The following is a 15,680-nucleotide window of genomic DNA, read 5'->3' as shown; positions in this document are numbered from 1 at the left end:
CAGCTCAGAGAAAACCATATAGGCCGGCGAGGCCATGTATAAAAACAAAAGAAAACCACAGCACAGAGAACATCGCCAACACACGAGCGTCTCCGCTGAGACTCCTGCCAGTAAAAGCAGAGAGGAAAGCCAAATAAACTATTGGTGTGCATTTGTGTGTCTTTGTATTTGCGTGTGTGTCCCAAAGGAATGACTCTTATGCTTCACACATACTGCTTTGCCAAATTGATGGATCTATTGGAATGCCTCCAGTGAGCCTGAAAACGTGTACAACTCGAAAAGACAGCGCCTGAAAAACGAATGAGGGAGGGAGAACAAAGAGAATCTCATTGCAGGTGCCGTGGAGGCAGGTTATAAAAATTATTGTGGTTTCTTTTCGATTACAGATTTATAAACCGCTCTCCCTGTAAACAACAACTAATTTCACTATATAAATTTAAATTCACAGTTAGAGGGAGAGAAAAAAAACAACCTGGAGATGCATTCCAGCTTGAGGGTGACCATTCTTTTGACTCTCACATACGTAGATATTGCTTTGTTTTTATGTGAGCCCCATTAAATCCTGATAGCCAATTTCCTGTGGCTGATGGAGATGATTGAGCTTTGCTAGTACTACATTATAACTTAAGTGAAAGTGAAAATGTGAGAGAAAAACTAATATTTCTTTCCTTTCGATTTGTGGCGAATTTTCTACCTAATTCGTATACACGCCTGACTTTTCAGCATAACCGGCGACACACAACAGGGATAAAATAAGAAATAAATACGCAAACACAACCAACTTCATCTGTGCACCAGGTGCATTGTTTTTCTTTTACACATAGACAAATACACTCCCAACAACGTATTCTAACACTTTGCTGCTGTGTCACTGGTCAAAAAGGAAAGGGTCCAATGGAGAAACAGGGCAGCATAAGTCACATCTCTACCACCATGGCTTTCTATACGGGACTGTTGACTATTGAATATATTCCTTCAGCTTGTCTGTTCTCACTCTATTGCTGTCTTTCATCCCTGTTGTAAAGCTGTGAGCTCCCTGGAACAACTGTGGCTGTCTGTGTGATCTCTGTGAGTCAAAAGCCTGTGAGACATATGATTAAGAAAATTAAAAAAAATTTTTAAAAAAGGAGAGATTTTACAAGTCTTCACTTGTAACAACACCTGAACATATATTTGGCTGTATGGAGAAAGAGGGAAGACAAGCAGTGAAGAAAAGAGAAAAGTGGTGGGAGTGTTTTTCACTAGAGTCCCTGCACTTGTATCTCGGAGTATTACAGTTACTAGGCAACCAGCACAACAGTTCTGTAAGTCAAGCTGAAATTGCATAAAACACTTTTCATTCTGCTCTCTCATTCCCCTATTTTACCATGCGGTGAGCAGAGTATTCCCAATTGATTACACACTGCCCACCTCTTCCATGCCCTCAATACTCAACACTGATTGGTTAGAATACACTAAGGATAAATAAGAGATCAACACCTAAATGGGATCAGAATTGGCTATTTGTGTGTACTTTTGCCTACAGCACTGCATTTCAAACCTTATGGGATTCCTCTTTTTCGCACTGTTTGATGTCTTCAAAAGACTCTTAATAGAATTAAAGAAATTAATACACCACCATGCTTATTTATTTGTTTATTCGTCTGTTCCTTTATCTCTATAATTGTGTTTTGGTGGACCTCACTGGGGTCAAACAGTGTTGAATGTCAGATTTACTATAGAGAGCGTTCCTCTTTTTTTCTGGTGGCTGTGTAACTGGGCTGCTGTTTGTTAATGTGAGGATCATTAAAAACAAATCATTTAATTGCAATAATTCACAACAAACATAAATCAAAACTTTTTTTGGCCCTAGTATAAATTCAGCTTCAGGAGCATGCATGTGTGAATATACAAGGTGCCTAGACAAGGTGTGATGTCTCCTGCAGGCATTGTAGGGTTCTCACTCGCCTTCATATGTCCAATGAATCATTTCAATTAACGCTTGAAGTTATTGGGCTGGCCTTCATCATTTAGCCTAAAACCTAAATGAGGCACTTTGTAAATGAGATGCTCACTTGAAAGCAGTTGATCAAATAAGAGAAGTTAATCTCTTCGAAACAAAGAGTGGAAAATAAATTTGAGGCTTCTTTTAGTCTCATCTATTTGTTTTCCTGTAGCTCAGCACATTTAATTGTTATCAGACAAATATGAAGAGTCATCATGACAGACCTGTATGCAAGCTGAGAACTGTCTGCATTAGAGAAGCTTGCAGTCTGCAACACTTTTTGGAGATATTCTTATCCTGTAACACAACCTGGTACCACTCGATTAATGTTTTTCTACACTTTTTTCAATGGATTTGTTTATTTTTCATTTTGTATAGATAAATAACAGTGATTGCAAAGCTGCACATGTTCACATTCTCAAGTATCACCCAAAAATGGCTTGAAGCTATTGATCTAAGTACTGTGTAAACACCCGCACTTCATCTGGGAGGATGAAAAGTAAGTGGTGAAACTGGAGAGCAGTGAGTTGCAAGCATGTTGTTCTCTGTCTCTGTAACCATCAGCAGGGAGCCATCATAAATAAACTGTGTGATAGATGCCACCTACTGCTCCTGCCAGCCCCCCAACCCCATCACACACACATATATACACAAACAAACACACATATGTAGCGGTGATCACAGGATTCCCTTAAGGTATAAGTCTCCTGGGAGGACGTGTTTTCTCTTAGAACATCCTTCCCGTTTTCCTCCTCTTTACCTGCTCCATCTTTTTCCTTTTAGCTTGAGTTTACTCAGGAGTTTGTTTCACCTCCCTTTTCATATTCACTCTGCCTCCTTATTAACTCTTTCCTTATCTAAATCTCACTCCACCTCTTCTGCATTTCCAACCCCCTCAGGCTACCTTTTTCACAGTTGCAGATATATTCATAGTCTGACAGGCAGTGAAAAGCCTATGGAGATCGATGTGTGCAGCGTGCCTCTCTGAGCTGTCACATGACATGATGGAGAGTTTAACTTATCTTTCGTACAGCAGCAGCTGTTTTGCCGCGTGTCTGAAGTACTCCAAGCCCTTGGCATTCAACCAATATTCCACTGGTGAGCAGCTTGCTGTAGAACCTTAACACACTCTTTGTCACCTTATGACTTGGCTGCAGACGGAGCATCAATCCACTCATTTGCACAAATGTGAAAACGCTGAGGAAAATATGCTCTGTCACACATACAGTGACTTCTACAATGTTTGTGACCATTTTGATTTGCGGATGATAATAAGCATGAAAATAGTTTAAACTAAATACAAACATTTAAATCTGAATTGATTTAGCAGCAAATGTATTTAAATCTTATTTGCTTTAGTGGAGCTTTTGCTAAGGGCTGCAATTCAACTCCACATAATAAAGGAGAAGGTAAACAGTGTTAATAGATGGAATCAAGCTTACTTAACTCGGCTTATTGCCACCATACTGCCAGCTTTATTAGATCTGTCTGCCACACCCTTGGTTTCTCACATTATAGGGAGACACACATCTGTTTGTTTTGTCATTTAATCTAGCATATTCAATTTCCACTCCATAACACAATTACACACACGTAACCTGTCCACGGCGGAATCATCTGCTCATAAACTGAACAAAGACACATGCGCGGACACATGCACAGATGCCCATGTTGATCACACAGGCGTTATAACACTTTTACATCTGTTTTTTTCCTCATGCTGGAAAGCAAACTAAATGACGTGAACTATCCTAGCCATCTATGAATAGAGCCGTGCAGTCTGGATGCAGTCATATAAGAGGAGCTCTGGGTGGTTGGCATGTATGATGGAGGTTAAGAATCAAAAGCATAAAGATTAATGGAAATGGCACAGAAATTTCAATAAAAGCCCAGATTGCTTTCCATCTTTTTGCAACATGTGTGTTGTGTTGAGGTGATGGTGTGGGCACAGTCTAGAGGCAATATATAATGATAATGAGTCAAGGGATAGGCAGCTTACTCCGGTGGTCAACAACCTTCGACTAAACACATAGTGAAACATATTAAGGCTGTGAACCTGATGGATTACCACCACTTTAGTCATGTATCTTTGTTGGCAAAGCCCAAACACAAAGCTGACCCTGCTAAAAAGCAGCTATTTTTCTATGTACGCTTCTCCGGCTTGCTCTAACTTCTCCTGTTAGTTTTATGATATGATCTTTCTGGGTTTAGTTAGTTGAAAAATAAATATATCTTGTAAAAAATGTTCTCTGCCACATAAGTCCAGCACCTTTTAGCAACCAAGAACTTTCATAACTACAGCATCAGACTTGATCATCTTCAGAATCTATGTATTATTTTCATTTGCACTTTTTTTGCTTTCAGATCATAACATTTATACACAATGTGACATAGATAACATAGTTATCTATATATTGTGTGTCTTTGGACAAAAAATTGTTTATTTAGAGTATAATTCACCCAGTTCGTTATATAAATACAGAACAGAAGCGTAGCTGAAGTAAAAGTGTCATAACTATTTCTTTGGTCGATTTTCTTTGATCTATATATCATGATATCATTTAAATTTCATGACCATTCTTTTGCCACTGATATGAAATCCTGCCACAACCACAACAATTAAAATAGACTCCTGGGCTCTGTGAACACAAATGCTTTGCACCGGAAGAGAAAGCAAAATGTGTCATAGTATTGTTTTTTTTCCCCGTCAATTCGCCTTAGGTAGTTAAAATCTTTAATATTCTTGCATCATGTCAGTTAAAATTTTGGTGACACATTGTACAGTCAGTCAGTATGTGGACTTCTGTTGTGATGATGCCGTTATTCCAAAATGACCTGAAATGACAATTAAGGCGAGTAGTGTAATTGAGATAAAACCGTGATACCGTGAGCCTATCTCAAATGACAGTGGGTGACAGGGATGTATTCACTAAATCCTGTCTGACCCCAGAATCTCCTTATTGAGGAGACCAAGCTAACCACTGTGTCACCATGCTGCACTGATACTCTTTCTCACAATTTCAAAGAGATGCAGATCTGTACCTAAATTCAAATTGTTCTCTCCTTTTCCACCATCCACCTTTCCATGATGTTTCATGAACATTTGGCTTAGTTAGTTTTGAATAATTCAGCTAACAGACAGCAAGACAAATGGCAATAAAAAAAACAACTTTGTTGGGGTGAAACATGAAAAGAAATCCTCTTTAATTTCTCTTTCAGTCTCAACTCTGATTCTCAAAATACCAGCAAGAAAATTATTCCAAAGATGTTCTAAAAAAATAAAAAATGAACATGCTATTTTAAAGCTGCAGTTAGTATACTAGAAGGAGAGTTCAGTGACAGTGGTTTTGTGGTTTTTAATGTCAGGTCATTTTGGTTTCCAGTTGCTCTGTCACTTGACTTCAGCGCTGTTCTATAAGAAAAAGGTCACTGCGTACACTCAGAGCATGCACAACTACACAAAAACAACATGTGCACACTATTATCTACAACTGCTCATATTGTTTGCCCTTAGCTTGTATGGAACATAATACTGGGCACAATTCAAAACATGTATATTTGCAGAGTGCATTGATTTTATTCACAGAATGAACACCCATGCTGGCATATACTGTATCAGATCATCTCTCCAGACTAAAACGGTGCTGTATGTATCTTATCTACTCGTTTGAGTAGTTTTGTATGTCTTGTTAATTAGCTGGGGCACTGTTAGACAAACTGTAAGCTTGGAGCTAAGTTCTGAGATATCAAGCACCAACACGATATCAAATACAAACACAGTATTTTGTTTTTATAAACCTGCAGGCTTTGAGGCAATTCTGTATTTTGCATATAACATTTCAGTAATGCCTGTGCTCCCAACTGATGATAAAGAATAATCGTTTTATCAGAATTTCTATTCTCACCTCTGAAAATGGTGTAGGATTGCAAGAATGGCCTTTAGCCTGGGCAATGTCTTTCTACAGTGGGAACATACAGTTTACTGTAATCATATAATATATAGTAACAAATTCTGATTTTCACTTATCTCTAACTACAATGAACTACAATTGACTTGGTTGTCCACTCTACAGGTTGATTTGCTTTTGTGACTGAAATAAACCAGATTTTTGGCACTATGTTCATTTAAATTATGTTAGCTAGAATAGCACATGATCTAACATGGGAAAGAAAAAGCTGAATTTCGTGCCTCATAGTGGCAATTTAGTGCCTTGTGATTCATCTATCTCTGCTGGCAGATATGTCTTTTGTAGCAGGAATCTTAATCAAGGTTTATAAAAAAAATTAAAATTAAAATCACATCAAAGAGTTTATCTCACGTTATTAACAACAAGCATAACAAGCATCCAAATCCTTTCCATACAGATTCAATAAAGTGGGAATTAAACATGATTTATGACCTTGAGACGATTTAAAATCCTTTAGGTCTACATTTTTTTCACTTAAATACGACACTTAATGACAACTTTCGTTGAGTATGTTTTGTTTAAAAATCGAATAGAAACCAAAACAGTTCTCATTAATCTTTCCAGGACAGTTACTATGGCAACACCCTGTTATAGGAATGAAAAAAACACTTTCATGTTAACGTGGCTAATACACACTCACCAGCCACTTTATCAGTTACACCTGATTCACCTGCTCGGTGAAGCAAATATCAGACCAGGAACCAAATGCATGTAGGTAGGTAGACATGCCTACGTTACTTAACAAGTGTCATGGCTGGTGGTGCAAGGCAGGCTGGTTTGAGTTTGGAGAGAATGGTTAAAAAAAAAAAACATCTTCAATTAAGTAGAAATGCCTTGTTGATGACAGAGGTCGGAGATGGCTGGATGTATTTGAGCTGATAGTAAGGCAACAGTACCTGAAGCAAATAGTCTTGTGAACAAAGTATGTAGAGGAGAATGTGTAGATGCACAACATGTCAAATCATGAAACAGATGAGTGAAATGAGAAGTAAACCACAGTGCATGACATCTAACACAAGACAGCTAAGAGCGCAGAGAGACAGGGCTCATTATCAACAGATAATAGATAATTAGAAAATGTGGCTTGATCAGACTAAGTCTTGATGTCTGCAGGTATGGTCATTATATGCAGGGCTCCAGAGTGTGATAGCCGTCTTCCTTGTTTGCAATTGTGAGCCCAACAGACAGCAGATGGGTTTTTTTTCCTCCCTTTTGTTGCAAGCTCATTTCTCTGTGAGCTCCCCCTCCCTACATTCATGGTCATAAAAGAACATCAAGGTCAGAGTCAGTCAAAGGCAGAGAAGAGATGTGTCTTCATCGCTGACTGGCTCTGACCCAAAGATTCCTCAAGACTGATGCTACACATGTGACACATGCCAGCAACAGGTCAAACTTAAACAAATGCCAGCAACTGGTAAAACAAAAAAACACGTTAGCCATCAAGATGGCTTCAAGATTTCTTTCAGAAAAATTATGTGCAGTCCATTACACATATCCCCGATTCAAGTTCTAGATGTGACACCTCCAGCAGAGGTGATTGTTGAACTATCCTTCTTCCCGGTAAGATAGACAACAGTTACCCTGACCAAGCATCGGAGGTAGCATTACACTCAGAGTCAGAGCCAAGTGAAAATGAAGAGACTAAAATATATGTACCTCAGAAAAAAATATTAGTCTAGTCACCATGGCTCAGGTTTGTTAAAATAGCCAAAGTGATATTTTCGAAAGGATGAAGCCAAAGCATGACCGGTAACAGTGTATTTGTTGTCGCAGTATCAACATTCAATACTTAATTGCTGAAAAAAGCACAAAGACTCAAACACACTTACTATCTGTCTTGGAAGTTGTCTGACCAACAAAGTGCCCACCCTCCCCACAGCATTACATCAACGCAAGTAGTTCTAAACCAAAGCAGTGAAGAGTCAGATTATCCATCCATCCATCCATTTTCTGTACATGCTTAATCCAACTGTAGAGTCGCGGGGGGGTCTGGTGCCTATCCCAGCCGTCATCGGGCGATAGGCAGTGTAAACCCTGGACAGGTCGCCAGTCTATCACAGGGCCACACAGAGACAAATGACCACACACACGCTCACACTTACTCCTCGGGACAATTTAAAGACACCAATGAATCTAACATACATGCTTTTGGAAGGTGAGAGGAAGCCGGAGTGAGTCAGATTATAATAAATCTTATTCTTACAAATGATATAGCAAAGAAGAGATGGGTTTTACTAAAACATACATATATAGGCCATGAAAAGGTTAAGTGCACCAGTGCAACCAGTAGAAAAAGTTATGGCCTGAATATCATGAAATCATCGATCCATTAGGTTAGTGGTGGGAATGTAATGTTGTGGGGGATATTTTCTTGGCATACTTTTGGCTTCTTAGTATGAGCTTCATTTAACTGCCACATTTTAGCGGAGTATTGCTGATACCCGTGTCCAGCCTTTTATGAGCACCATATATCCACCTTCAAATGGCTACTTTCCGCTGGATAATGCACCATATCACAAAGCTCTTATCATCTCAGATTGGTTTCTTGAACATGACAATGAGTTCAGTGGATTGAAATGGCCTCTAAGTGTTCAATAGAGCACCTTTGGGATGTGGCGGAACGGGAGAAACGCAATATGATAGTGCTACTCACAAATCTAGAGAAAATATTTGATGCTATAATTTTCATACAGACCAAAATGTCAGAGGAATGTTTCCAGAACCATGTTGAATCAATTCTTTGGAGTTGAGAAGTTCTGAAGGCAAAAAGAGTTCCAATTTTTTACCAGTGGCTATTGAGTGTTTTATGCGACATTTTAATTCTTTATGTTGCAGTGGATGGTGTAACAGACAGAGGCAGAAAGGAAGAAAGAAGGGAGTTCATCTCATAAAAACTGCCGGTGCACTGCAAAAACAAATATATATATATAAGTGTATGTGCATACACACACACACACACACAAAGGGCCATAAACCTCTGCTATTTCAAACCTTTAAGAAATTCCCCCTGGACTCAAGGAGCACATTTCAATTTCCACATAACACCTGAGGGGTATCGAAAACATGAATCTCCCAAACAGGACAAGTCAAACACATATTGCTATAGGATGATGGACACACCAGAATGCAAACACATGCTGTCTAAGCACGCACACGCACACAGTGCACTGTCAAACAGGTACTGCCACTGGATGATGGACAGCCCAGGTACAGCCCATAACTCAGCAGAAGCTTTTTGTTTCCTTTGCTTCTTCAAATGAATAGTTTAGAAGCTGAGGTTATATTGTGATCGATGCCTTGGGGGTAACAAATGCCTTCCTCCATACAAAGCTTTAAAGTGGATGTGCACGCCTAGTCACCAACCTGTAATCTCCAGCCATTTGTCAGGTAGAGGGGACAGGAGATTTCCAAGGAAAAATTCCAGATAATATAAGCTCATTTTTTACACCATGCAGAGGTCAGATCCCTACAGGATGAGCAGGTTGTGTCAGAGTATTACTTCCCTCAGCATCAGGTGCTCTCTTTAATTCAAACATATGGATTGTCCAATATTTCCGGCGGATTTTCTGCTTTGTGGCTTTATCCATTCTGTTAGAGATCGTGTTGAGGGGGGAAGCTTTTATCCTCAGTGGAGAGGAACACATAGCGTCTAGAAAATGCCTCCTCCCCTTGATAGTGAGACTTTGATCAAAAATGTGTCATAGCATTTTGCTCGAGCTGAATTATTCAAAGGTCAGTGAACAAAGGCATGTTTGTGCTGGGTTGCCTTACAAAGGGTAGAATGATGGTAAATTGGCAAAGTGCTCACTGTGTCTCTGTAGGGAGCTGACCACTGAGCCTCACCCTCAAGGGACCATTTGGCATCAAACAGTGCAAGCTCCCTGTGATTGTTACTGCTTCAGTCATAGCCAGGCTGTTACCTCGTATTTTCAAACCATCATCTTTATATCTGATTCTATTTAGGGCTTTATACTTCCACAGCGTTCAAGCAGGTCGAGAGGAGAACAGACGTTTAACGAGAGAAACTGAAAGCTCTGTTCTTGTTGGAATATGCCGTCCTAATGAATGTTGCATGGGTGCACTTATGTGCACATACAGTATGTGTATGTGTGTATCAATTATCTGTGAGTTCAAGCAAGACCCTGTTTGTCCTATAGCGCGAGTATATGCAGGTGTGAGTATATGTGTGGGGGGACTGCATGAGTGCAGTGGGACTTTTGTAATGATGGGAATAAGCAATCTCTAGGGCAATGGGGCAGTCAGCAGCTCTTACAGTTATAGCTACACTGACTAAAAAAAAGAAGAAAGGACAATATATGAGGGCATTCCAATCCTAGTCTATAGCGGTCTCTCTTTTTATGTGTATTGTCCTATATTTTATCCATAAATTCATACCTCTCTGCTTAAATGGTTTTAATGTTATCACCTTAAAGGAATTCAAAAGAAAAAAAATCAACATAGCTAAACCTTGTGCTGTTTTGTCCTTTGGGTGGGCCAACGGAAAAGATCAGAGCAAGCAAAGAGTGGGGGAGGAAAGAAAAAAGACGAGGGCAGAGGTAGGAGAAAATGGCTAACACTGAGTGTTTGTGTGCCTCATGCGCTGTATGCATAACGACATTCATTATACTTCAGCAGCTTCCATTATTCATGCTGTGTTTCTTAAGAAAAACTCAAGTAAGCGTGTGTGGCTGATGTGGATTCTCATTAATTAAAGACCCAACAAATTTATACACAAAATACACCAGACACAAAAGAGAAGCAGGGAGATGCAGAAGAATTTTTAAAAGTGAGGTGAGCAGAGCCACACACGGGTCTGCAACTGGAGTTCAGTCCACATCCATGTAAGGATATTCAGGGATAAATGTACAGAAATACTGTAAAAGCTTCTCAAGGAGGAGGAGGGACATTCATTTGAGGACAGTAATGTAACACATTCTGGACATAGAAGACAGAATGTTTGAGAGAGGAGTCAAGGATGTCATCCATCCTTGAACAGAGGATACCTGGTCTCAGGTATCACCTTCCCAGCATCTACAACACAGCATTGTTTCTCCTCCCTTGGCAGTTTCATAATCATTCAGACCTTGGATCCTGTGACCAAAACCGGCCCTTTCAGACAAGTAGACTCATAGATGAGAAATTACTTAAACAACACGCACATTGGTCAGGGGGTAGGATTACCATGATCTGGATTACTGAGAATCTACATTGACACTGAAGAAGCTTGGTTTTGACTTGATTTTCTATTTTCTCTGTAGTCAGTTTTTTAAATGTGGTTGTGTTTTGCACTTCAGGGCCACAGTATAAACAACTTGGTTATGGTTACAAAATGATCACGGTCAGACGACAACACATTCTTTTACATGACCGTGACCGCCATCTTTGGGGAAGACCACCGTCTTTACACCTCACCTGTGTCGGCTTGCATGAAGAAACACTCCATGGTTGACTTATATGGGCCACGAACAGTCTTGGCTGGTCTTATGGAACAATGTTATTTTCTCAACTCGAAGTATATTTAAAAAAAATTATAAAAAAATTAAGCTACTGCTCACTGGCTACCTTACTCTGAATGCACGTTTTGTTCATTTATTCTTTTTTTCCTGTTGTGGACTTCATTTTCTACCATTCAGCTAGGTCCACAAACGGCGAAAAAATGGCACTTCAAATCAAATCTCTTCCTATTCTTCTTGCTGTCCTGGCTCAGTAAGACATCAGATGAATTACTTTCTCTATGTGGATTAATCTGTGAAGAGCCTAATTTATTTAAAGTAGTTAGTAGCTGATAAAATGTGAGATGATTAGAACAGCCTTACACTAAGTGAGAGTAAAATCCAGGTGCTGACACACATTGTGTCACCCATTACCTTTTACCCAAGGCCGGAAGACATGAGTAATTCCCATTTCATGGCTCGGCTTATTTACGGAAAACCAAAAGAAAAGCTGTGTTCAATTACCAAAGACAAATTTGAACTCATCTGGGTCATTTTGAGCAAATTGAACTGGCACTAATTCCCCCTCAAGTGTTGCAAATGATGTGAATAAATAATAAAACGGTGACTTGTTTGCTTTCTTTCCCATCAAATTAAAGTTGACCCCAACATGCTCCTATTATTGCCGTCTACAGGCACAGGCCCATGAGAGCTGGGTAAGCACACTGGAGGATAGGGATTTACCCTCTGGAGGAAAAAGCACAATATCCAGCTTATTGTCGTCAAAAAAAAAAAAATCCATATTTTTGTCAGTGTCATACTCCCTATCCCGTTTCCTGTCAATCCTAGCTTTCACTCCGTGTCTTTCTCGCTCACTGCAAAAGGTGTAAATTGGACACAGATAATTGAACATTACCATCCTGGGAGATAGCTGGCACCATCTGTTAAATGTCCGCCCCCAACATCATAGTGTACCACACAATGTGCCCAATCATCCCAGAGTGCCATGCTGCACATATGTGTGGGCACGTAAACTGTGGGGTTGGATAGACACTTTCCTCCGATTTTCAGATTGGTGAGTGCAAGTGGCGCACTAAGTTTCAAAAGTGTACCAGTTGTAAAACTTAAAAAGGCTACCGAGTTAAGTCTCCAATGCTAACATTTTGCTCACAGCAAAAGTGACTTGTACATAAAGTATAATTAATCTACAGCTCTTTATGTTTTCTCATGAAAAATTTCTGCAGGCTGAACTGTGTGAACTAGTTCTTCAAATGCAGATGGTGCTTAAACATAACCAACCTTTGTGATAGTGTTGAATTGAATGAAGGATTGAAATGAAATTTGCCTCTTCAAGTACAACTTTTGTGTCTCAAAATGAAAGTTTTGAGCTGTCTTGGCGGCATTCAGTTTTGGAGAGCAATTGTTTTCATTATTTAGGCTTTCTGTTTATTTTGTCGATCTTATTTAATTAAATTCCCCCGCACTCTAGTTCAAGAAGTTATGTGGAAACAAACCAACGCACTGAATTGCTCATCTTTATTCGTGATAATAATACAAGGCCATGTTCAGGCAGCATTGGTTATAGAAGAACAAGTACAAATGGGTCAACATGAGCTACATTGTTATACCTGTGCTGCCTATTAACACAGCATTTTCAAATACTGTGCAGTGTCTTTGGGCCATGGTCAAAAATTGTTGTTTAGACACGAGCTTTCTTTGTAAATGCATCTTTGATTAGAACTTTCTGTTGCTACTTATCCACTAATCAAGCTTCACATTGTGTTTAATGGTATTGTTCATCCCAGATGGATGGATGGTAAATTCCACACATTTAGTGCATTCCATGCGATTCTCGACAAAAACTCAATTATTGGCTGGAGCTGGATTACAATCCACACAAATAATGAGGCAAAAATGCCTATGCGGATCCTCTCTCTCCCTTTAGCTTCCTCTCTCCAACACACATGGCTGATTAGCAGTTGGCATTTTGTCTTGGCCATGTGTAAAATGAGCACAGCAACATTACCATCTCAAAGATGCTCTCCTTGCCCAGTTAATGATCAGGACACAATGGCTGCTCAAGCACTTGATGGATCATTGAGGGATTATGCTATTTGGCTTTGTGCCTTTATGGTCACTTTGTGTGCATGTGTGTGTGTGCATGTGAATGCACATACATATGCATCTGAATATGTGTGTGAAACAGAGACAGAGGCGCTATCCTGTAGGTGTGGACTCCTACAGACCTCTCAATGGGAGCAATAATGCAGAGGAGCTGCAATGTCATATCCATCAGAGCTGACTTTCTGTCAGGGCCAGACAAAGGTGTTGACACCTTAACACCACACATTGAGTGAGGATACCATTCAAATGTCAGTTAGCTGACACACAGTCATGCTCTTTTAGATAGGTGGAAACCAATGACTGTCAGTTGGTAACTAAGAAAAAAGGCCACTGCATATATAAAGCTCAGGAGGAGCAATCCATTGAGATTTAATGAATGAATATGTTTTCATCCTTTGAGGGAAGTATTCAGTTGGCACAATCACACCTGTCAAGTCAAATCAGAACACAGAGATGATTCAAGTTCAGCCACCCTATTTAATACTTTATCATACGTAAAGCCCATTTAAAGCAATAAATGTTGCCCAAAGTGCTTTACGGGGGAGACCACAAACAAAGGACTAGTCAGATTGAATATAGAAATAAACAATGAGACATTACTGAATTAATAAGCATACATAATTTCAGGGTAAATCATAAAACAAACAGCTTTGCAAAAATATTATTTAGGATACAAACAACTAAAATCCATTCCGAAAATAGTGGTCTGGAGTGTAAGTTGGTGCATGAAATGGAAAGCAGTGATTAGTCATCAAATCTGTGAGGTTTGCAGGTGGAATTGGGATTGAGCGGTTCAGAAATGGGATCTGGGGCCAACCCATAGTGCTTCTGCACTAGCAGAGTCAGAGTTGTTGAAATTAATTCTGTGTTTCACAGGTAGCCTGTGAAAAGTGGTTAGTAGAGGGGAGACCGTCTCTCTTCTTGGAGTCCAGCTGATGCCTTTAGAGGGACCTTTCGACCGATACCTACAAACAGCACTGTTATCAAAGTGAGAAGATATAAAACCATCAAATTAATCCCACAAGTCTTTATTCTTTATTTGAAAGTGAGTGTTGACGAGTTGTCTGCAGGGCCTAAGATTAGAGTCTCAGCCTAAGTCTGGTTTGCAGAAGGAAGTTGCCAACAATGATCAGTTTAATGGGGTTGCAGCATCAGTGTAAGTCTTTACGCTCCTCAGTTGGGACGCAGAGGAGCTGTAGCCTATCCCAGCGGTCATCGGGCGAGAACCCTCCTACTTATATTACATCTTAAAAATAGAATACACCATGTCATCACCACAAATAATCTGCGCTTTAAAAACAATAATTGTATTTATAATTACTTAAAGTTTAGGCTATGAGATGATGTTTTAGGTTATGCAGTCTTAGTAGACAGTTATTTGTCTCAACTCCTTCAATTTAATCAGTCAAATCTATCAAAAGGTGGAAAGCAACATGGAAATATTTCTGTCAGTTTCACCTTGCTGTTTTCATACAGGTGGATGAAAAGGATTAAGATGATTATGTAACCGCGGTCATGATTATGTCAAAGAATTGAGATTCCAAACAGTGTTGTGAATCGTGACAGCATTCATACATGTAGCCATTCACACGCTGCTGAATACATGTACAATCCTGCACAAAATCATGTCAGCGCACAATTCAACGAATTGCAGATAATCTGAAGAAAATGTTGGCCTGGATTTTACATCAAGACAGCGTATCAAGAGTTAACACAGAAATGGAGAAAAACTTTCTACGAAAGCAACAGACAAGATGAAAACCTCTTGGACGCTGAAAAGGAGCGACTAAACAGAAAGTGACAGTGAGCCATTGAGTGACTGGGTATAAAAAAGAGAATCCCAGAGAATGAATAGAGGAGAAAAACTGAAAATAGGCTTGTTGATATGATATGTGATAACTGGCATGTTAATGATCAACATTGAAGAAGAAAAAATTGTTGTCTGGGGACTCTAGGTTGATTGAATGATAACAGAGAGTGATGGGAGAGGAGGATGCAAAAAATAAAAGAATGTTTTCTTTTCACCAATGGTAGCAGCCTGGTATGTAGGATAATCTTTGTAATCTTTCAATTTCCTAAAGACAAATAAACTGTGTTGGTCTGACCATGCAGGTCAGATCAAAGGCAAAATGACCTCTGAAACTCACATTGCTTTTTTTTTTTTTTTTAGAA

The 15,680-nt window shown here is 39.5% G+C and overlaps 1 protein-coding gene across 3 annotated transcripts in view; it reads right to left on the bottom strand.

Annotated features, from left to right (window-relative positions):
- The window catches only part of cadm2a (cell adhesion molecule 2a), a 227,110-nt gene that overhangs the window by 70,286 nt on the left and 141,144 nt on the right, over nucleotides 1-15,680 (bottom strand). The window lies entirely within an intron of this gene.

The sequence above is a fragment of the Leuresthes tenuis genome, unplaced genomic scaffold (assembly GCF_036924035.1).
Source record: "Leuresthes tenuis unplaced genomic scaffold, fLeuTen1.0.hap1 SCAF_21, whole genome shotgun sequence".
NCBI classification, from domain to species: domain Eukaryota; kingdom Metazoa; phylum Chordata; class Actinopteri; order Atheriniformes; family Atherinopsidae; genus Leuresthes; species Leuresthes tenuis.
The sequence above is the reverse complement of the archived record's forward strand: the minus strand, read 5'-3'. Positions and strand labels throughout refer to the sequence as shown.